Here is a 20,158-nt window from a genome sequence, read left to right on the forward strand (position 1 = left end):
CCCTCACACGCGTGCCGAGTGGGTGCACTCCCAGGGTACTTTGCAGCAAACCTTATTTGCATACGATGACCACATCTATCCAGGCTTTCAGTCAAGAGCCCGCTTTGCTTCCACGAGAAATGCTAGTCTCGTCTGCATGAGAATGCAAGTGCCAGTTTGCTCCCAGTGGCTACAGAGCAACAGCAGCTGCTAAGCAAGGGCCCTTCCCCCCTCACCTTCCCTTCCCAGGCAGCCCTTGGGGTTTGCAAAGAGAGCAGGGCCAGCGTCCCCCCACTTTGCAGCACCCTCCGGTGCGCCCGGGGGAGCAGGGCGAATCGGTTCAGCTGCGCTGGGGCCAGGCGAAAGAGTGGGAGAATGCCTCCTTGCTGCTCATGCCTGCATCCCTGATGATAAGGGCAAGTCGACCCCCAGTGCTGGACTGGCTCGGAGAGCTATTCAGCAACTGCAGCGCAACCTGGCGCCCGTCTCGTCAAAGCGCAGGGCAAAGCATGGGCGGAAAAACCAACGCGAGTGGACGCCTAGCGCGCTGCGTGGCGCGCGCATCCTAGAGGCTCTGGGCGACTGTGCAAAAAAACCCAGGCACCTTTCAAAAGGCTGGGCTGCTCGTGATTGTGTTGCAGTGCCATCTGTTGGTTGTCTTGAGAGCGGCATAGCAAGGAAAGGGTGTTTTGCAAAGAAGTGGAGCAGAGAAACGTCAAGAAACAGTAAAAAGGTGGCGAGAGAGCGTTTGCGGTGCCAGCCACGGGGCGATTGGGCCCGAGCGCAGAGCAAAACAAGCAGGAGGCGAGAAATGTTTGGGGGGGTCGCAGGAAAAGCTGCAGCGAGCGACCAACCAGCAGACTGCCATGCAGCCTTTTCACCAGTGCCCCCACGCTCTCCATCTATCTTTAAACCAGCACAAATCAGGGGATAGCGCGAACGCAGTCCCCCACTACCATAAATTATGCAGTCGAGTTTCCCGCATTTGGGGAAATCGCAGAGGTCAGCACACCCGGAGTGCAATGGGTGAGCCTCGCCCTGGGAGAACCACCTTCGTGATCATGGTATCTCCCCAGCCAGGTAAGTATGAGTTGGGAAGGGAGAGCACACAAGCGCTACGCCGGCACACGCCTGTGAGCATGGGGAGGCGGGCCCTGCAGTAGCACCCAGCTCCCCTGAGGCACCAGGCATCCCTCGAGCCGGCTGCTCCCTTGGTGGGGTAACCGGCAGCTGCCCCACCCTTGCACTCCTACATGCCCCGGACAGAGGAGCCTTCGCAAAAATGGGCCAACTCCCAGGATGCCTTTCAGCAAAAACATTTGCATACGATGACCACACTCTCCCAGTCAGACAGTCGCAATCACCTTTGTTTTCTAGAGCTCAGTTCCCTCGTCTGCATATCAAAGCACATCGCAGCAGCCTATGCTCTGCTCGGGGAGTGAAGTCTGCACACACCTATGCCAGCAAAAGGCCTTTTAACCCCTTCATCGTGACTGTAGAGGGTCATGGATGGGGGTTAAGCTAAGGAAGCTATAGACGAGGGTAATTACAGAGTAACGATGACACAAATGTTTCAAAATGTATTAATTTATTTCTTTCTTTCTTTATGTATTTTAAATGCAAAAACCAAAGCAAACCCTCTTCCCCAAAAACCAACAACAACAAAAAAAAAAAAAAAAAAGACCCCAAAACAAACCAGCGGGCAACAGGGAAGCCTGCAATGTCAGGGGAGAGGAACAATATACTTTCTGCACCCAGAAGAGATGCACGGAGGCAAGAACAGGCACCAGGGCAATGCCCGAGGGAGAGACTGAAAAGTTTGCAAAGAGAGATCTATCTTTGAACAAGCACGACCAGGGGAAAGCGCGAACGCAGTCCCCCACTACCATAAATTATGCAGTCGAGTTTCCCGCATTTGGGGAAATCGCAGGGGTCAGCACACCCGGAGTGCAATGGGTGAGCCTCGCCCTGGGAGAACCACCTTCATGATCATGGTATCTCCCCTGCCAGGTAAGTATGAGTTGGAAGGGCCGACTGCACGGACGCAGCTCGCAAAAGCCCCCCTTCAGCTTAAGGAGCATTCCCTCCTGTACCACTCGTCTCTCCTGACAAAACAGGCACCCAGAAAGGCAGCTCCCGAATTCAAGCCTTGCCGTCAAGAGCCCAGGCTTTCCACGCGTGAAGAGCTGCAACCCTCACACGCGTGCCGAGTGGGTGCACTCCCAGGGTACTTTGCAGCAAACCTTATTTGCATACGATGACCACATCTATCCAGGCTTTCAGTCAAGAGCCCGCTTTGCTTCCACGAGAAATGCTAGTCTCGTCTGCATGAGAATGCAAGTGCCAGTTTGCTCCCAGTGGCTACAGAGCAACAGCAGCTGCTAAGCAAGGGCCCTTCCCCCCTCACCTTCCCTTCCCAGGCAGCCCTTGGGGTTTGCAAAGAGAGCAGGGCCAGCGTCCCCCCACTTTGCAGCACCCTCCGGTGCGCCCGGGGGAGCAGGGCGAATCGGTTCAGCTGCGCTGGGGCCAGGCGAAAGAGTGGGAGAATGCCTCCTTGCTGCTCATGCCTGCATCCCTGATGATAAGGGCAAGTCGGCCCCCAGTGCTGGACTGGCTCGGAGAGCTATTCAGCAACTGCAGCGCAACCTGGCGCCCGTCTCGTCAAAGCGCAGGGCAAAGCATGGGCGGAAAAACCAACGCGAGTGGACGCCTAGCGCGCTGCGTGGCGCGCGCATCCTAGAGGCTCTGGGCGACTGTGCAAAAAAACCCAGGCACCTTTCAAAAGGCTGGGCTGCTCGTGATTGTGTTGCAGTGCCATCTGTTGGTTGTCTTGAGAGCGGCATAGCAAGGAAAGGGTGTTTTGCAAAGAAGTGGAGCAGAGAAACGTCCAGAAACAGTAAAAAGGTGGCGAGAGAGCGTTTGCGGTGCCAGCCACGGGGCGATTGGGCCCGAGCGCAGAGCAAAACAAGCAGGAGGCGAGAAATGTTTGGGGGGGGTCGCAGGAAAAGCTGCAGCGAGCGACCAACCAGCAGACTGCCATGCAGCCTTTTCACCAGTGCCCCCACGCTCTCCATCTATCTTTAAACCAGCACAAATCAGGGGATAGCGCGAACGCAGTCCCCCACTACCATAAATTATGCAGTCGAGTTTCCCGCATTTGGGGAAATCGCAGAGGTCAGCACACCCGGAGTGCAATGGGTGAGCCTCGCCCTGGGAGAACCACCTTCGTGATCATGGTATCTCCCCAGCCAGGTAAGTATGAGTTGGGAAGGGAGAGCACACAAGCGCTACGCCGGCACACGCCTGTGAGCATGGGGAGGCGGGCCCTGCAGTAGCACCCAGCTCCCCTGAGGCACCAGGCATCCCTCGAGCCGGCTGCTCCCTTGGTGGGGTAACCGGCAGCTGCCCCACCCTTGCACTCCTACATGCCCCGGACAGAGGAGCCTTCGCAAAAATGGGCCAACTCCCAGGATGCCTTTCAGCAAAAACATTTGCATACGATGACCACACTCTCCCAGTCAGACAGTCGCAATCACCTTTGTTTTCTAGAGCTCAGTTCCCTCGTCTGCATATCAAAGCACATCGCAGCAGCCTATGCTCTGCTCGGGGAGTGAAGTCTGCACACACCTATGCCAGCAAAAGGCCTTTTAACCCCTTCATCGTGACTGTAGAGGGTCATGGATGGGGGTTAAGCTAAGGAAGCTATAGACGAGGGTAATTACAGAGTAACGATGACACAAATGTTTCAAAATGTATTAATTTATTTCTTTCTTTCTTTATGTATTTTAAATGCAAAAACCAAAGCAAACCCTCTTCCCCAAAAACCAACAACAACAAAAAAAAAAAAAAAAAAGACCCCAAAACAAACCAGCGGGCAACAGGGAAGCCTGCAATGTCAGGGGAGAGGAACAATATACTTTCTGCACCCAGAAGAGATGCACGGAGGCAAGAACAGGCACCAGGGCAATGCCCGAGGGAGAGACTGAAAAGTTTGCAAAGAGAGATCTATCTTTGAACAAGCACGACCAGGGGAAAGCGCGAACGCAGTCCCCCACTACCATAAATTATGCAGTCGAGTTTCCCGCATTTGGGGAAATCGCAGGGGTCAGCACACCCGGAGTGCAATGGGTGAGCCTCGCCCTGGGAGAACCACCTTCATGATCATGGTATCTCCCCTGCCAGGTAAGTATGAGTTGGAAGGGCCGACTGCACGGACGCAGCTCGCAAAAGCCCCCCTTCAGCTTAAGGAGCATTCCCTCCTGTACCACTCGTCTCTCCTGACAAAACAGGCACCCAGAAAGGCAGCTCCCGAATTCAAGCCTTGCCGTCAAGAGCCCAGGCTTTCCACGCGTGAAGAGCTGCAACCCTCACACGCGTGCCGAGTGGGTGCACTCCCAGGGTACTTTGCAGCAAACCTTATTTGCATACGATGACCACATCTATCCAGGCTTTCAGTCAAGAGCCCGCTTTGCTTCCACGAGAAATGCTAGTCTCGTCTGCATGAGAATGCAAGTGCCAGTTTGCTCCCAGTGGCTACAGAGCAACAGCAGCTGCTAAGCAAGGGCCCTTCCCCCCTCACCTTCCCTTCCCAGGCAGCCCTTGGGGTTTGCAAAGAGAGCAGGGCCAGCGTCCCCCCACTTTGCAGCACCCTCCGGTGCGCCCGGGGGAGCAGGGCGAAACGGTTCAGCTGCGCTGGGGCCAGGCGAAAGAGTGGGAGAATGCCTCCTTGCTGCTCATGCCTGCATCCCTGATGATAAGGGCAAGTCGGCCCCCAGTGCTGGACTGGCTCGGAGAGCTATTCAGCAACTGCAGCGCAACCTGGCGCCCGTCTCGTCAAAGCGCAGGGCAAAGCATGGGCGGAAAAACCAACGCGAGTGGACGCCTAGCGCGCTGCGTGGCGCGCGCATCCTAGAGGCTCTGGGCGACTGTGCAAAAAAACCCAGGCACCTTTCAAAAGGCTGGGCTGCTCGTGATTGTGTTGCAGTGCCATCTGTTGGTTGTCTTGAGAGCGGCATAGCAAGGAAAGGGTGTTTTGCAAAGAAGTGGAGCAGAGAAACGTCAAGAAACAGTAAAAAGGTGGCGAGAGAGCGTTTGCGGTGCCAGCCACGGGGCGATTGGGCCCGAGCGCAGAGCAAAACAAGCAGGAGGCGAGAAATGTTTGGGGGGGGTCGCAGGAAAAGCTGCAGCGAGCGACCAACCAGCAGACTGCCATGCAGCCTTTTCACCAGTGCCCCCACGCTCTCCATCTATCTTTAAACCAGCACAAATCAGGGGATAGCGCGAACGCAGTCCCCCACTACCATAAATTATGCAGTCGAGTTTCCCGCATTTGGGGAAATCGCAGAGGTCAGCACACCCGGAGTGCAATGGGTGAGCCTCGCCCTGGGAGAACCACCTTCGTGATCATGGTATCTCCCCAGCCAGGTAAGTATGAGTTGGGAAGGGAGAGCACACAAGCGCTACGCCGGCACACGCCTGTGAGCATGGGGAGGCGGGCCCTGCAGTAGCACCCAGCTCCCCTGAGGCACCAGGCATCCCTCGAGCCGGCTGCTCCCTTGGTGGGGTAACCGGCAGCTGCCCCACCCTTGCACTCCTACATGCCCCGGACAGAGGAGCCTTCGCAAAAATGGGCCAACTCCCAGGATGCCTTTCAGCAAAAACATTTGCATACGATGACCACACTCTCCCAGTCAGACAGTCGCAATCACCTTTGTTTTCTAGAGCTCAGTTCCCTCGTCTGCATATCAAAGCACATCGCAGCAGCCTATGCTCTGCTCGGGGAGTGAAGTCTGCACACACCTATGCCAGCAAAAGGCCTTTTAACCCCTTCATCGTGACTGTAGAGGGTCATGGATGGGGGTTAAGCTAAGGAAGCTATAGACGAGGGTAATTACAGAGTAACGATGACACAAATGTTTCAAAATGTATTAATTTATTTCTTTCTTTCTTTATGTATTTTAAATGCAAAAACCAAAGCAAACCCTCTTCCCCAAAAACCAACAACAAAAAAAAAAAAAAAAAAAAAAAAAAGACCCCAAAACAAACCAGCGGGCAACAGGGAAGCCTGCAATGTCAGGGGAGAGGAACAATATACTTTCTGCACCCAGAAGAGATGCACGGAGGCAAGAACAGGCACCAGGGCAATGCCCGAGGGAGAGACTGAAAAGTTTGCAAAGAGAGATCTATCTTTGAACAAGCACGACCAGGGGAAAGCGCGAACGCAGTCCCCCACTACCATAAATTATGCAGTCGAGTTTCCCGCATTTGGGGAAATCGCAGGGGTCAGCACACCCGGAGTGCAATGGGTGAGCCTCGCCCTGGGAGAACCACCTTCGTGATCATGGTATCTCCCCAGCCAGGTAAGTATGAGTTGGGAAGGGAGAGCACACAAGCGCTACGCCGGCACACGCCTGTGAGCATGGGGAGGCGGGCCCTGCAGTAGCACCCAGCTCCCCTGAGGCACCAGGCATCCCTCGAGCCGGCTGCTCCCTTGGTGGGGTAACCGGCAGCTGCCCCACCCTTGCACTCCTACATGCCCCGGACAGAGGAGCCTTCGCAAAAATGGGCCAACTCCCAGGATGCCTTTCAGCAAAAACATTTGCATACGATGACCACACTCTCCCAGTCAGACAGTCGCAATCACCTTTGTTTTCTAGAGCTCAGTTCCCTCGTCTGCATATCAAAGCACATCGCAGCAGCCTATGCTCTGCTCGGGGAGTGAAGTCTGCACACACCTATGCCAGCAAAAGGCCTTTTAACCCCTTCATCGTGACTGTAGAGGGTCATGGATGGGGGTTAAGCTAAGGAAGCTATAGACGAGGGTAATTACAGAGTAACGATGACACAAATGTTTCAAAATGTATTAATTTATTTCTTTCTTTCTTTATGTATTTTAAATGCAAAAACCAAAGCAAACCCTCTTCCCCAAAAACCAACAACAAAAAAAAAAAAAAAAAAAAAAAAAAGACCCCAAAACAAACCAGCGGGCAACAGGGAAGCCTGCAATGTCAGGGGAGAGGAACAATATACTTTCTGCACCCAGAAGAGATGCACGGAGGCAAGAACAGGCACCAGGGCAATGCCCGAGGGAGAGACTGAAAAGTTTGCAAAGAGAGATCTATCTTTGAACAAGCACGACCAGGGGAAAGCGCGAACGCAGTCCCCCACTACCATAAATTATGCAGTCGAGTTTCCCGCATTTGGGGAAATCGCAGGGGTCAGCACACCCGGAGTGCAATGGGTGAGCCTCGCCCTGGGAGAACCACCTTCATGATCATGGTATCTCCCCTGCCAGGTAAGTATGAGTTGGAAGGGCCGACTGCACGGACGCAGCTCGCAAAAGCCCCCCTTCAGCTTAAGGAGCATTCCCTCCTGTACCACTCGTCTCTCCTGACAAAACAGGCACCCAGAAAGGCAGCTCCCGAATTCAAGCCTTGCCGTCAAGAGCCCAGGCTTTCCACGCGTGAAGAGCTGCAACCCTCACACGCGTGCCGAGTGGGTGCACTCCCAGGGTACTTTGCAGCAAACCTTATTTGCATACGATGACCACATCTATCCAGGCTTTCAGTCAAGAGCCCGCTTTGCTTCCACGAGAAATGCTAGTCTCGTCTGCATGAGAATGCAAGTGCCAGTTTGCTCCCAGTGGCTACAGAGCAACAGCAGCTGCTAAGCAAGGGCCCTTCCCCCCTCACCTTCCCTTCCCAGGCAGCCCTTGGGGTTTGCAAAGAGAGCAGGGCCAGCGTCCCCCCACTTTGCAGCACCCTCCGGTGCGCCCGGGGGAGCAGGGCGAATCGGTTCAGCTGCGCTGGGGCCAGGCGAAAGAGTGGGAGAATGCCTCCTTGCTGCTCATGCCTGCATCCCTGATGATAAGGGCAAGTCGGCCCCCAGTGCTGGACTGGCTCGGAGAGCTATTCAGCAACTGCAGCGCAACCTGGCGCCCGTCTCGTCAAAGCGCAGGGCAAAGCATGGGCGGAAAAACCAACGCGAGTGGACGCCTAGCGCGCTGCGTGGCGCGCGCATCCTAGAGGCTCTGGGCGACTGTGCAAAAAAACCCAGGCACCTTTCAAAAGGCTGGGCTGCTCGTGATTGTGTTGCAGTGCCATCTGTTGGTTGTCTTGAGAGCGGCATAGCAAGGAAAGGGTGTTTTGCAAAGAAGTGGAGCAGAGAAACGTCCAGAAACAGTAAAAAGGTGGCGAGAGAGCGTTTGCGGTGCCAGCCACGGGGCGATTGGGCCCGAGCGCAGAGCAAAACAAGCAGGAGGCGAGAAATGTTTGGGGGGGGTCGCAGGAAAAGCTGCAGCGAGCGACCAACCAGCAGACTGCCATGCAGCCTTTTCACCAGTGCCCCCACGCTCTCCATCTATCTTTAAACCAGCACAAATCAGGGGATAGCGCGAACGCAGTCCCCCACTACCATAAATTATGCAGTCGAGTTTCCCGCATTTGGGGAAATCGCAGAGGTCAGCACACCCGGAGTGCAATGGGTGAGCCTCGCCCTGGGAGAACCACCTTCGTGATCATGGTATCTCCCCAGCCAGGTAAGTATGAGTTGGGAAGGGAGAGCACACAAGCGCTACGCCGGCACACGCCTGTGAGCATGGGGAGGCGGGCCCTGCAGTAGCACCCAGCTCCCCTGAGGCACCAGGCATCCCTCGAGCCGGCTGCTCCCTTGGTGGGGTAACCGGCAGCTGCCCCACCCTTGCACTCCTACATGCCCCGGACAGAGGAGCCTTCGCAAAAATGGGCCAACTCCCAGGATGCCTTTCAGCAAAAACATTTGCATACGATGACCACACTCTCCCAGTCAGACAGTCGCAATCACCTTTGTTTTCTAGAGCTCAGTTCCCTCGTCTGCATATCAAAGCACATCGCAGCAGCCTATGCTCTGCTCGGGGAGTGAAGTCTGCACACACCTATGCCAGCAAAAGGCCTTTTAACCCCTTCATCGTGACTGTAGAGGGTCATGGATGGGGGTTAAGCTAAGGAAGCTATAGACGAGGGTAATTACAGAGTAACGATGACACAAATGTTTCAAAATGTATTAATTTATTTCTTTCTTTCTTTATGTATTTTAAATGCAAAAACCAAAGCAAACCCTCTTCCCCAAAAACCAACAACAACAACAAAAAAAAAAAAGACCCCAAAACAAACCAGCGGGCAACAGGGAAGCCTGCAATGTCAGGGGAGAGGAACAATATACTTTCTGCACCCAGAAGAGATGCACGGAGGCAAGAACAGGCACCAGGGCAATGCCCGAGGGAGAGACTGAAAAGTTTGCAAAGAGAGATCTATCTTTGAACAAGCACGACCAGGGGAAAGCGCGAACGCAGTCCCCCACTACCATAAATTATGCAGTCGAGTTTCCCGCATTTGGGGAAATCGCAGGGGTCAGCACACCCGGAGTGCAATGGGTGAGCCTCGCCCTGGGAGAACCACCTTCATGATCATGGTATCTCCCCTGCCAGGTAAGTATGAGTTGGAAGGGCCGACTGCACGGACGCAGCTCGCAAAAGCCCCCCTTCAGCTTAAGGAGCATTCCCTCCTGTACCACTCGTCTCTCCTGACAAAACAGGCACCCAGAAAGGCAGCTCCCGAATTCAAGCCTTGCCGTCAAGAGCCCAGGCTTTCCACGCGTGAAGAGCTGCAACCCTCACACGCGTGCCGAGTGGGTGCACTCCCAGGGTACTTTGCAGCAAACCTTATTTGCATACGATGACCACATCTATCCAGGCTTTCAGTCAAGAGCCCGCTTTGCTTCCACGAGAAATGCTAGTCTCGTCTGCATGAGAATGCAAGTGCCAGTTTGCTCCCAGTGGCTACAGAGCAACAGCAGCTGCTAAGCAAGGGCCCTTCCCCCCTCACCTTCCCTTCCCAGGCAGCCCTTGGGGTTTGCAAAGAGAGCAGGGCCAGCGTCCCCCCACTTTGCAGCACCCTCCGGTGCGCCCGGGGGAGCAGGGCGAAACGGTTCAGCTGCGCTGGGGCCAGGCGAAAGAGTGGGAGAATGCCTCCTTGCTGCTCATGCCTGCATCCCTGATGATAAGGGCAAGTCGGCCCCCAGTGCTGGACTGGCTCGGAGAGCTATTCAGCAACTGCAGCGCAACCTGGCGCCCGTCTCGTCAAAGCGCAGGGCAAAGCATGGGCGGAAAAACCAACGCGAGTGGACGCCTAGCGCGCTGCGTGGCGCGCGCATCCTAGAGGCTCTGGGCGACTGTGCAAAAAAACCCAGGCACCTTTCAAAAGGCTGGGCTGCTCGTGATTGTGTTGCAGTGCCATCTGTTGGTTGTCTTGAGAGCGGCATAGCAAGGAAAGGGTGTTTTGCAAAGAAGTGGAGCAGAGAAACGTCAAGAAACAGTAAAAAGGTGGCGAGAGAGCGTTTGCGGTGCCAGCCACGGGGCGATTGGGCCCGAGCGCAGAGCAAAACAAGCAGGAGGCGAGAAATGTTTGGGGGGGGTCGCAGGAAAAGCTGCAGCGAGCGACCAACCAGCAGACTGCCATGCAGCCTTTTCACCAGTGCCCCCACGCTCTCCATCTATCTTTAAACCAGCACAAATCAGGGGATAGCGCGAACGCAGTCCCCCACTACCATAAATTATGCAGTCGAGTTTCCCGCATTTGGGGAAATCGCAGAGGTCAGCACACCCGGAGTGCAATGGGTGAGCCTCGCCCTGGGAGAACCACCTTCGTGATCATGGTATCTCCCCAGCCAGGTAAGTATGAGTTGGGAAGGGAGAGCACACAAGCGCTACGCCGGCACACGCCTGTGAGCATGGGGAGGCGGGCCCTGCAGTAGCACCCAGCTCCCCTGAGGCACCAGGCATCCCTCGAGCCGGCTGCTCCCTTGGTGGGGTAACCGGCAGCTGCCCCACCCTTGCACTCCTACATGCCCCGGACAGAGGAGCCTTCGCAAAAATGGGCCAACTCCCAGGATGCCTTTCAGCAAAAACATTTGCATACGATGACCACACTCTCCCAGTCAGACAGTCGCAATCACCTTTGTTTTCTAGAGCTCAGTTCCCTCGTCTGCATATCAAAGCACATCGCAGCAGCCTATGCTCTGCTCGGGGAGTGAAGTCTGCACACACCTATGCCAGCAAAAGGCCTTTTAACCCCTTCATCGTGACTGTAGAGGGTCATGGATGGGGGTTAAGCTAAGGAAGCTATAGACGAGGGTAATTACAGAGTAACGATGACACAAATGTTTCAAAATGTATTAATTTATTTCTTTCTTTCTTTATGTATTTTAAATGCAAAAACCAAAGCAAACCCTCTTCCCCAAAAACCAACAACAAAAAAAAAAAAAAAAAAAAAAAAAAGACCCCAAAACAAACCAGCGGGCAACAGGGAAGCCTGCAATGTCAGGGGAGAGGAACAATATACTTTCTGCACCCAGAAGAGATGCACGGAGGCAAGAACAGGCACCAGGGCAATGCCCGAGGGAGAGACTGAAAAGTTTGCAAAGAGAGATCTATCTTTGAACAAGCACGACCAGGGGAAAGCGCGAACGCAGTCCCCCACTACCATAAATTATGCAGTCGAGTTTCCCGCATTTGGGGAAATCGCAGGGGTCAGCACACCCGGAGTGCAATGGGTGAGCCTCGCCCTGGGAGAACCACCTTCGTGATCATGGTATCTCCCCAGCCAGGTAAGTATGAGTTGGGAAGGGAGAGCACACAAGCGCTACGCCGGCACACGCCTGTGAGCATGGGGAGGCGGGCCCTGCAGTAGCACCCAGCTCCCCTGAGGCACCAGGCATCCCTCGAGCCGGCTGCTCCCTTGGTGGGGTAACCGGCAGCTGCCCCACCCTTGCACTCCTACATGCCCCGGACAGAGGAGCCTTCGCAAAAATGGGCCAACTCCCAGGATGCCTTTCAGCAAAAACATTTGCATACGATGACCACACTCTCCCAGTCAGACAGTCGCAATCACCTTTGTTTTCTAGAGCTCAGTTCCCTCGTCTGCATATCAAAGCACATCGCAGCAGCCTATGCTCTGCTCGGGGAGTGAAGTCTGCACACACCTATGCCAGCAAAAGGCCTTTTAACCCCTTCATCGTGACTGTAGAGGGTCATGGATGGGGGTTAAGCTAAGGAAGCTATAGACGAGGGTAATTACAGAGTAACGATGACACAAATGTTTCAAAATGTATTAATTTATTTCTTTCTTTCTTTATGTATTTTAAATGCAAAAACCAAAGCAAACCCTCTTCCCCAAAAACCAACAACAAAAAAAAAAAAAAAAAAAAAAAAAGACCCCAAAACAAACCAGCGGGCAACAGGGAAGCCTGCAATGTCAGGGGAGAGGAACAATATACTTTCTGCACCCAGAAGAGATGCACGGAGGCAAGAACAGGCACCAGGGCAATGCCCGAGGGAGAGACTGAAAAGTTTGCAAAGAGAGATCTATCTTTGAACAAGCACGACCAGGGGAAAGCGCGAACGCAGTCCCCCACTACCATAAATTATGCAGTCGAGTTTCCCGCATTTGGGGAAATCGCAGGGGTCAGCACACCCGGAGTGCAATGGGTGAGCCTCGCCCTGGGAGAACCACCTTCATGATCATGGTATCTCCCCTGCCAGGTAAGTATGAGTTGGAAGGGCCGACTGCACGGACGCAGCTCGCAAAAGCCCCCCTTCAGCTTAAGGAGCATTCCCTCCTGTACCACTCGTCTCTCCTGACAAAACAGGCACCCAGAAAGGCAGCTCCCGAATTCAAGCCTTGCCGTCAAGAGCCCAGGCTTTCCACGCGTGAAGAGCTGCAACCCTCACACGCGTGCCGAGTGGGTGCACTCCCAGGGTACTTTGCAGCAAACCTTATTTGCATACGATGACCACATCTATCCAGGCTTTCAGTCAAGAGCCCGCTTTGCTTCCACGAGAAATGCTAGTCTCGTCTGCATGAGAATGCAAGTGCCAGTTTGCTCCCAGTGGCTACAGAGCAACAGCAGCTGCTAAGCAAGGGCCCTTCCCCCCTCACCTTCCCTTCCCAGGCAGCCCTTGGGGTTTGCAAAGAGAGCAGGGCCAGCGTCCCCCCACTTTGCAGCACCCTCCGGTGCGCCCGGGGGAGCAGGGCGAATCGGTTCAGCTGCGCTGGGGCCAGGCGAAAGAGTGGGAGAATGCCTCCTTGCTGCTCATGCCTGCATCCCTGATGATAAGGGCAAGTCGGCCCCCAGTGCTGGACTGGCTCGGAGAGCTATTCAGCAACTGCAGCGCAACCTGGCGCCCGTCTCGTCAAAGCGCAGGGCAAAGCATGGGCGGAAAAACCAACGCGAGTGGACGCCTAGCGCGCTGCGTGGCGCGCGCATCCTAGAGGCTCTGGGCGACTGTGCAAAAAAACCCAGGCACCTTTCAAAAGGCTGGGCTGCTCGTGATTGTGTTGCAGTGCCATCTGTTGGTTGTCTTGAGAGCGGCATAGCAAGGAAAGGGTGTTTTGCAAAGAAGTGGAGCAGAGAAACGTCAAGAAACAGTAAAAAGGTGGCGAGAGAGCGTTTGCGGTGCCAGCCACGGGGCGATTGGGCCCGAGCGCAGAGCAAAACAAGCAGGAGGCGAGAAATGTTTGGGGGGGGTCGCAGGAAAAGCTGCAGCGAGCGACCAACCAGCAGACTGCCATGCAGCCTTTTCACCAGTGCCCCCACGCTCTCCATCTATCTTTAAACCAGCACAAATCAGGGGATAGCGCGAACGCAGTCCCCCACTACCATAAATTATGCAGTCGAGTTTCCCGCATTTGGGGAAATCGCAGAGGTCAGCACACCCGGAGTGCAATGGGTGAGCCTCGCCCTGGGAGAACCACCTTCGTGATCATGGTATCTCCCCAGCCAGGTAAGTATGAGTTGGGAAGGGAGAGCACACAAGCGCTACGCCGGCACACGCCTGTGAGCATGGGGAGGCGGGCCCTGCAGTAGCACCCAGCTCCCCTGAGGCACCAGGCATCCCTCGAGCCGGCTGCTCCCTTGGTGGGGTAACCGGCAGCTGCCCCACCCTTGCACTCCTACATGCCCCGGACAGAGGAGCCTTCGCAAAAATGGGCCAACTCCCAGGATGCCTTTCAGCAAAAACATTTGCATACGATGACCACACTCTCCCAGTCAGACAGTCGCAATCACCTTTGTTTTCTAGAGCTCAGTTCCCTCGTCTGCATATCAAAGCACATCGCAGCAGCCTATGCTCTGCTCGGGGAGTGAAGTCTGCACACACCTATGCCAGCAAAAGGCCTTTTAACCCCTTCATCGTGACTGTAGAGGGTCATTAATGGGGGTTAAGCTAAGGAAGCTATAGACGAGGGTAATTACAGAGTAACGATGACACAAATGTTTCAAAATGTATTAATTTATTTCTTTCTTTCTTTATGTATTTTAAATGCAAAAACCAAAGCAAACCCTCTTCCCCAAAAACCAACAACAACAAAAAAAAAAAAAAAAAAGACCCCAAAACAAACCAGCGGGCAACAGGGAAGCCTGCAATGTCAGGGGAGAGGAACAATATACTTTCTGCACCCAGAAGAGATGCACGGAGGCAAGAACAGGCACCAGGGCAATGCCCGAGGGAGAGACTGAAAAGTTTGCAAAGAGAGATCTATCTTTGAACAAGCACGACCAGGGGAAAGCGCGAACGCAGTCCCCCACTACCATAAATTATGCAGTCGAGTTTCCCGCATTTGGGGAAATCGCAGGGGTCAGCACACCCGGAGTGCAATGGGTGAGCCTCGCCCTGGGAGAACCACCTTCATGATCATGGTATCTCCCCTGCCAGGTAAGTATGAGTTGGAAGGGCCGACTGCACGGACGCAGCTCGCAAAAGCCCCCCTTCAGCTTAAGGAGCATTCCCTCCTGTACCACTCGTCTCTCCTGACAAAACAGGCACCCAGAAAGGCAGCTCCCGAATTCAAGCCTTGCCGTCAAGAGCCCAGGCTTTCCACGCGTGAAGAGCTGCAACCCTCACACGCGTGCCGAGTGGGTGCACTCCCAGGGTACTTTGCAGCAAACCTTATTTGCATACGATGACCACATCTATCCAGGCTTTCAGTCAAGAGCCCGCTTTGCTTCCACGAGAAATGCTAGTCTCGTCTGCATGAGAATGCAAGTGCCAGTTTGCTCCCAGTGGCTACAGAGCAACAGCAGCTGCTAAGCAAGGGCCCTTCCCCCCTCACCTTCCCTTCCCAGGCAGCCCTTGGGGTTTGCAAAGAGAGCAGGGCCAGCGTCCCCCCACTTTGCAGCACCCTCCGGTGCGCCCGGGGGAGCAGGGCGAATCGGTTCAGCTGCGCTGGGGCCAGGCGAAAGAGTGGGAGAATGCCTCCTTGCTGCTCATGCCTGCATCCCTGATGATAAGGGCAAGTCGGCCCCCAGTGCTGGACTGGCTCGGAGAGCTATTCAGCAACTGCAGCGCAACCTGGCGCCCGTCTCGTCAAAGCGCAGGGCAAAGCATGGGCGGAAAAACCAACGCGAGTGGACGCCTAGCGCGCTGCGTGGCGCGCGCATCCTAGAGGCTCTGGGCGACTGTGCAAAAAAACCCAGGCACCTTTCAAAAGGCTGGGCTGCTCGTGATTGTGTTGCAGTGCCATCTGTTGGTTGTCTTGAGAGCGGCATAGCAAGGAAAGGGTGTTTTGCAAAGAAGTGGAGCAGAGAAACGTCCAGAAACAGTAAAAAGGTGGCGAGAGAGCGTTTGCGGTGCCAGCCACGGGGCGATTGGGCCCGAGCGCAGAGCAAAACAAGCAGGAGGCGAGAAATGTTTGGGGGGGTCGCAGGAAAAGCTGCAGCGAGCGACCAACCAGCAGACTGCCATGCAGCCTTTTCACCAGTGCCCCCACGCTCTCCATCTATCTTTAAACCAGCACAAATCAGGGGATAGCGCGAACGCAGTCCCCCACTACCATAAATTATGCAGTCGAGTTTCCCGCATTTGGGGAAATCGCAGAGGTCAGCACACCCGGAGTGCAATGGGTGAGCCTCGCCCTGGGAGAACCACCTTCGTGATCATGGTATCTCCCCAGCCAGGTAAGTATGAGTTGGGAAGGGAGAGCACACAAGCGCTACGCCGGCACACGCCTGTGAGCATGGGGAGGCGGGCCCTGCAGTAGCACCCAGCTCCCCTGAGGCACCAGGCATCCCTCGAGCCGGCTGCTCCCTTGGTGGGGTAACCGGCAGCTGCCCCACCCTTGCACTCCTACATGCCCCGGACAGAGGAGCCTTCGCAAAAATGGGCCAACTCCCAGGATGCCTTTCAGCAAAAACATTTGCATACGATGACCACACTCTCCCAGTCAGACAGTCGCAATCACCTTTGTTTTCTAGAGCTCAGTTCCCTCGTCTGCATATCAAAGCACATCGCAGCAGCCTATGCTCTGCTCGGGGAGTGAAGTCTGCACACACCTATGCCAGCAAAAGGCCTTTTAACCCCTTCATCGTGACTGTAGAGGGTCATGGATGGGGGTTAAGCTAAGGAAGCTATAGACGAGGGTAATTACAGAGTAACGATGACACAAATGTTTCAAAATGTATTAATTTATTTCTTTCTTTCTGTATTTTAAATGCAAAAACCAAAGCAAACCCTCTTCCCCAAAAACCAACAACAAAAAAAAAAAAAAAAAAGACCCCAAAACAAACCAGCGGGCAACAGGGAAGCCTGCAATGTCAGGGGAGAGAAACAATATACTTTCTGCACCCAGAAGAGATGCACGGAGGCAAGAACAGGCACCAGGGCAATGCCCGAGGGAGAGACTGAAAAGTTTGCAAAGAGAGATCTATCTTTGAACAAGCACGACCAGGGGAAAGCGCGAACGCAGTCCCCCACTACCATAAATTATGCAGTCGAGTTTCCCGCATTTGGGGAAATCGCAGGGGTCAGCACACCCGGAGTGCAATGGGTGAGCCTCGCCCTGGGAGAACCACCTTCATGATCATGGTATCTCCCCTGCCAGGTAAGTATGAGTTGGAAGGGCCGACTGCACGGACGCAGCTCGCAAAAGCCCCCCTTCAGCTTAAGGAGCATTCCCTCCTGTACCACTCGTCTCTCCTGACAAAACAGGCACCCAGAAAGGCAGCTCCCGAATTCAAGCCTTGCCGTCAAGAGCCCAGGCTTTCCACGCGTGAAGAGCTGCAACCCTCACACGCGTGCCGAGTGGGTGCACTCCCAGGGTACTTTGCAGCAAACCTTATTTGCATACGATGACCACATCTATCCAGGCTTTCAGTCAAGAGCCCGCTTTGCTTCCACGAGAAATGCTAGTCTCGTCTGCATGAGAATGCAAGTGCCAGTTTGCTCCCAGTGGCTACAGAGCAACAGCAGCTGCTAAGCAAGGGCCCTTCCCCCCTCACCTTCCCTTCCCAGGCAGCCCTTGGGGTTTGCAAAGAGAGCAGGGCCAGCGTCCCCCCACTTTGCAGCACCCTCCGGTGCGCCCGGGGGAGCAGGGCGAAACGGTTCAGCTGCGCTGGGGCCAGGCGAAAGAGTGGGAGAATGCCTCCTTGCTGCTCATGCCTGCATCCCTGATGATAAGGGCAAGTCGGCCCCCAGTGCTGGACTGGCTCGGAGAGCTATTCAGCAACTGCAGCGCAACCTGGCGCCCGTCTCGTCAAAGCGCAGGGCAAAGCATGGGCGGAAAAACCAACGCGAGTGGACGCCTAGCGCGCTGCGTGGCGCGCGCATCCTAGAGGCTCTGGGCGACTGTGCAAAAAAACCCAGGCACCTTTCAAAAGGCTGGGCTGCTCGTGATTGTGTTGCAGTGCCATCTGTTGGTTGTCTTGAGAGCGGCATAGCAAGGAAAGGGTGTTTTGCAAAGAAGTGGAGCAGAGAAACGTCAAGAAACAGTAAAAAGGTGGCGAGAGAGCGTTTGCGGTGCCAGCCACGGGGCGATTGGGCCCGAGCGCAGAGCAAAACAAGCAGGAGGCGAGAAATGTTTGGGGGGGGTCGCAGGAAAAGCTGCAGCGAGCGACCAACCAGCAGACTGCCATGCAGCCTTTTCACCAGTGCCCCCACGCTCTCCATCTATCTTTAAACCAGCACAAATCAGGGGATAGCGCGAACGCAGTCCCCCACTACCATAAATTATGCAGTCGAGTTTCCCGCATTTGGGGAAATCGCAGAGGTCAGCACACCCGGAGTGCAATGGGTGAGCCTCGCCCTGGGAGAACCACCTTCGTGATCATGGTATCTCCCCAGCCAGGTAAGTATGAGTTGGGAAGGGAGAGCACACAAGCGCTACGCCGGCACACGCCTGTGAGCATGGGGAGGCGGGCCCTGCAGTAGCACCCAGCTCCCCTGAGGCACCAGGCATCCCTCGAGCCGGCTGCTCCCTTGGTGGGGTAACCGGCAGCTGCCCCACCCTTGCACTCCTACATGCCCCGGACAGAGGAGCCTTCGCAAAAATGGGCCAACTCCCAGGATGCCTTTCAGCAAAAACATTTGCATACGATGACCACACTCTCCCAGTCAGACAGTCGCAATCACCTTTGTTTTCTAGAGCTCAGTTCCCTCGTCTGCATATCAAAGCACATCGCAGCAGCCTATGCTCTGCTCGGGGAGTGAAGTCTGCACACACCTATGCCAGCAAAAGGCCTTTTAACCCCTTCATCGTGACTGTAGAGGGTCATGGATGGGGGTTAAGCTAAGGAAGCTATAGACGAGGGTAATTACAGAGTAACGATGACACAAATGTTTCAAAATGTATTAATTTATTTCTTTCTTTCTTTATGTATTTTAAATGCAAAAACCAAAGCAAACCCTCTTCCCCAAAAACCAACAACAACAACAAAAAAAAAAAGACCCCAAAACAAACCAGCGGGCAACAGGGAAGCCTGCAATGTCAGGGGAGAGGAACAATATACTTTCTGCACCCAGAAGAGATGCACGGAGGCAAGAACAGGCACCAGGGCAATGCCCGAGGGAGAGACTGAAAAGTTTGCAAAGAGAGATCTATCTTTGAACAAGCACGACCAGGGGAAAGCGCGAACGCAGTCCCCCACTACCATAAATTATGCAGTCGAGTTTCCCGCATTTGGGGAAATCGCAGGGGTCAGCACACCCGGAGTGAAATGGGTGAGCCTCGCCCTGGGAGAACCACCTTCATGATCATGGTATCTCCCCTGCCAGGTAAGTATGAGTTGGAAGGGCCGACTGCACGGACGCAGCTCGCAAAAGCCCCCCTTCAGCTTAAGGAGCATTCCCTCCTGTACCACTCGTCTCTCCTGACAAAACAGGCACCCAGAAAGGCAGCTCCCGAATTCAAGCCTTGCCGTCAAGAGCCCAGGCTTTCCACGCGTGAAGAGCTGCAACCCTCACACGCGTGCCGAGTGGGTGCACTCCCAGGGTACTTTGCAGCAAACCTTATTTGCATACGATGACCACATCTATCCAGGCTTTCAGTCAAGAGCCCGCTTTGCTTCCACGAGAAATGCTAGTCTCGTCTGCATGAGAATGCAAGTGCCAGTTTGCTCCCAGTGGCTACAGAGCAACAGCAGCTGCTAAGCAAGGGCCCTTCCCCCCTCACCTTCCCTTCCCAGGCAGCCCTTGGGGTTTGCAAAGAGAGCAGGGCCAGCGTCCCCCCACTTTGCAGCACCCTCCGGTGCGCCCGGGGGAGCAGGGCGAATCGGTTCAGCTGCGCTGGGGCCAGGCGAAAGAGTGGGAGAATGCCTCCTTGCTGCTCATGCCTGCATCCCTGATGATAAGGGCAAGTCGGCCCCCAGTGCTGGACTGGCTCGGAGAGCTATTCAGCAACTGCAGCGCAACCTGGCGCCCGTCTCGTCAAAGCGCAGGGCAAAGCATGGGCGGAAAAACCAACGCGAGTGGACGCCTAGCGCGCTGCGTGGCGCGCGCATCCTAGAGGCTCTGGGCGACTGTGCAAAAAAACCCAGGCACCTTTCAAAAGGCTGGGCTGCTCGTGATTGTGTTGCAGTGCCATCTGTTGGTTGTCTTGAGAGCGGCATAGCAAGGAAAGGGTGTTTTGCAAAGAAGTGGAGCAGAGAAACGTCAAGAAACAGTAAAAAGGTGGCGAGAGAGCGTTTGCGGTGCCAGCCACGGGGCGATTGGGCCCGAGCGCAGAGCAAAACAAGCAGGAGGCGAGAAATGTTTGGGGGGGTCGCAGGAAAAGCTGCAGCGAGCGACCAACCAGCAGACTGCCATGCAGCCTTTTCACCAGTGCCCCCACGCTCTCCATCTATCTTTAAACCAGCACAAATCAGGGGATAGCGCGAA

General features: G+C 54.9%; 1 protein-coding gene and 19 non-coding genes across 21 annotated transcripts in view; all 20 read right to left on the bottom strand.

Moving 5' to 3' along the window:
* SLC38A9 (solute carrier family 38 member 9) overlaps positions 1–20,158 on the bottom strand; it is a 325,631-nt gene that overhangs the window by 156,515 nt on the left and 148,958 nt on the right. The window lies entirely within an intron of this gene.
* LOC134613097 (U1 spliceosomal RNA) lies at positions 904–1,067 on the bottom strand. Its single transcript, XR_010091125.1, has one exon. It is a non-coding gene; the product is annotated as a U1 spliceosomal RNA (small nuclear RNA).
* On the bottom strand, positions 1,834–1,997 carry LOC134612977 (U1 spliceosomal RNA). Its single transcript, XR_010091012.1, has one exon. It is a non-coding gene; the product is annotated as a U1 spliceosomal RNA (small nuclear RNA).
* Positions 3,076–3,239, bottom strand: LOC134613098 (U1 spliceosomal RNA). The gene has a single exon (XR_010091126.1). It is a non-coding gene; the product is annotated as a U1 spliceosomal RNA (small nuclear RNA).
* LOC134612978 (U1 spliceosomal RNA) lies at positions 4,006–4,169 on the bottom strand. The gene has a single exon (XR_010091013.1). It is a non-coding gene; the product is annotated as a U1 spliceosomal RNA (small nuclear RNA).
* Positions 5,248–5,411, bottom strand: LOC134613099 (U1 spliceosomal RNA). Its single transcript, XR_010091127.1, has one exon. It is a non-coding gene; the product is annotated as a U1 spliceosomal RNA (small nuclear RNA).
* Positions 6,183–6,346, bottom strand: LOC134613036 (U1 spliceosomal RNA). The gene has a single exon (XR_010091067.1). It is a non-coding gene; the product is annotated as a U1 spliceosomal RNA (small nuclear RNA).
* Positions 7,118–7,281, bottom strand: LOC134612979 (U1 spliceosomal RNA). The gene has a single exon (XR_010091014.1). It is a non-coding gene; the product is annotated as a U1 spliceosomal RNA (small nuclear RNA).
* LOC134613100 (U1 spliceosomal RNA) lies at positions 8,360–8,523 on the bottom strand. Its single transcript, XR_010091128.1, has one exon. It is a non-coding gene; the product is annotated as a U1 spliceosomal RNA (small nuclear RNA).
* Positions 9,287–9,450, bottom strand: LOC134612980 (U1 spliceosomal RNA). The gene has a single exon (XR_010091015.1). It is a non-coding gene; the product is annotated as a U1 spliceosomal RNA (small nuclear RNA).
* LOC134613101 (U1 spliceosomal RNA) lies at positions 10,529–10,692 on the bottom strand. The gene has a single exon (XR_010091129.1). It is a non-coding gene; the product is annotated as a U1 spliceosomal RNA (small nuclear RNA).
* On the bottom strand, positions 11,464–11,627 carry LOC134613037 (U1 spliceosomal RNA). Its single transcript, XR_010091068.1, has one exon. It is a non-coding gene; the product is annotated as a U1 spliceosomal RNA (small nuclear RNA).
* LOC134612981 (U1 spliceosomal RNA) lies at positions 12,398–12,561 on the bottom strand. The gene has a single exon (XR_010091016.1). It is a non-coding gene; the product is annotated as a U1 spliceosomal RNA (small nuclear RNA).
* LOC134613102 (U1 spliceosomal RNA) lies at positions 13,640–13,803 on the bottom strand. Its single transcript, XR_010091130.1, has one exon. It is a non-coding gene; the product is annotated as a U1 spliceosomal RNA (small nuclear RNA).
* On the bottom strand, positions 14,570–14,733 carry LOC134612982 (U1 spliceosomal RNA). Its single transcript, XR_010091017.1, has one exon. It is a non-coding gene; the product is annotated as a U1 spliceosomal RNA (small nuclear RNA).
* LOC134613103 (U1 spliceosomal RNA) lies at positions 15,811–15,974 on the bottom strand. The gene has a single exon (XR_010091131.1). It is a non-coding gene; the product is annotated as a U1 spliceosomal RNA (small nuclear RNA).
* On the bottom strand, positions 16,734–16,897 carry LOC134612983 (U1 spliceosomal RNA). The gene has a single exon (XR_010091018.1). It is a non-coding gene; the product is annotated as a U1 spliceosomal RNA (small nuclear RNA).
* On the bottom strand, positions 17,976–18,139 carry LOC134613104 (U1 spliceosomal RNA). Its single transcript, XR_010091132.1, has one exon. It is a non-coding gene; the product is annotated as a U1 spliceosomal RNA (small nuclear RNA).
* LOC134613039 (U1 spliceosomal RNA) lies at positions 18,902–19,065 on the bottom strand. The gene has a single exon (XR_010091070.1). It is a non-coding gene; the product is annotated as a U1 spliceosomal RNA (small nuclear RNA).
* The window catches only part of LOC134613105 (U1 spliceosomal RNA), a 164-nt gene continuing 148 nt past the window's right edge, over positions 20,143–20,158 (bottom strand). Inside the window, exon 1 of the small nuclear RNA XR_010091133.1 lies at positions 20,143–20,158. This exon is cut by the window's right edge and continues 148 nt beyond it. This is a non-coding gene — a small nuclear RNA (U1 spliceosomal RNA).

The sequence above is a fragment of the Pelobates fuscus genome, chromosome 5, assembly GCF_036172605.1.
Source record: "Pelobates fuscus isolate aPelFus1 chromosome 5, aPelFus1.pri, whole genome shotgun sequence".
In the NCBI taxonomy this organism is placed as follows: domain Eukaryota; kingdom Metazoa; phylum Chordata; class Amphibia; order Anura; family Pelobatidae; genus Pelobates; species Pelobates fuscus.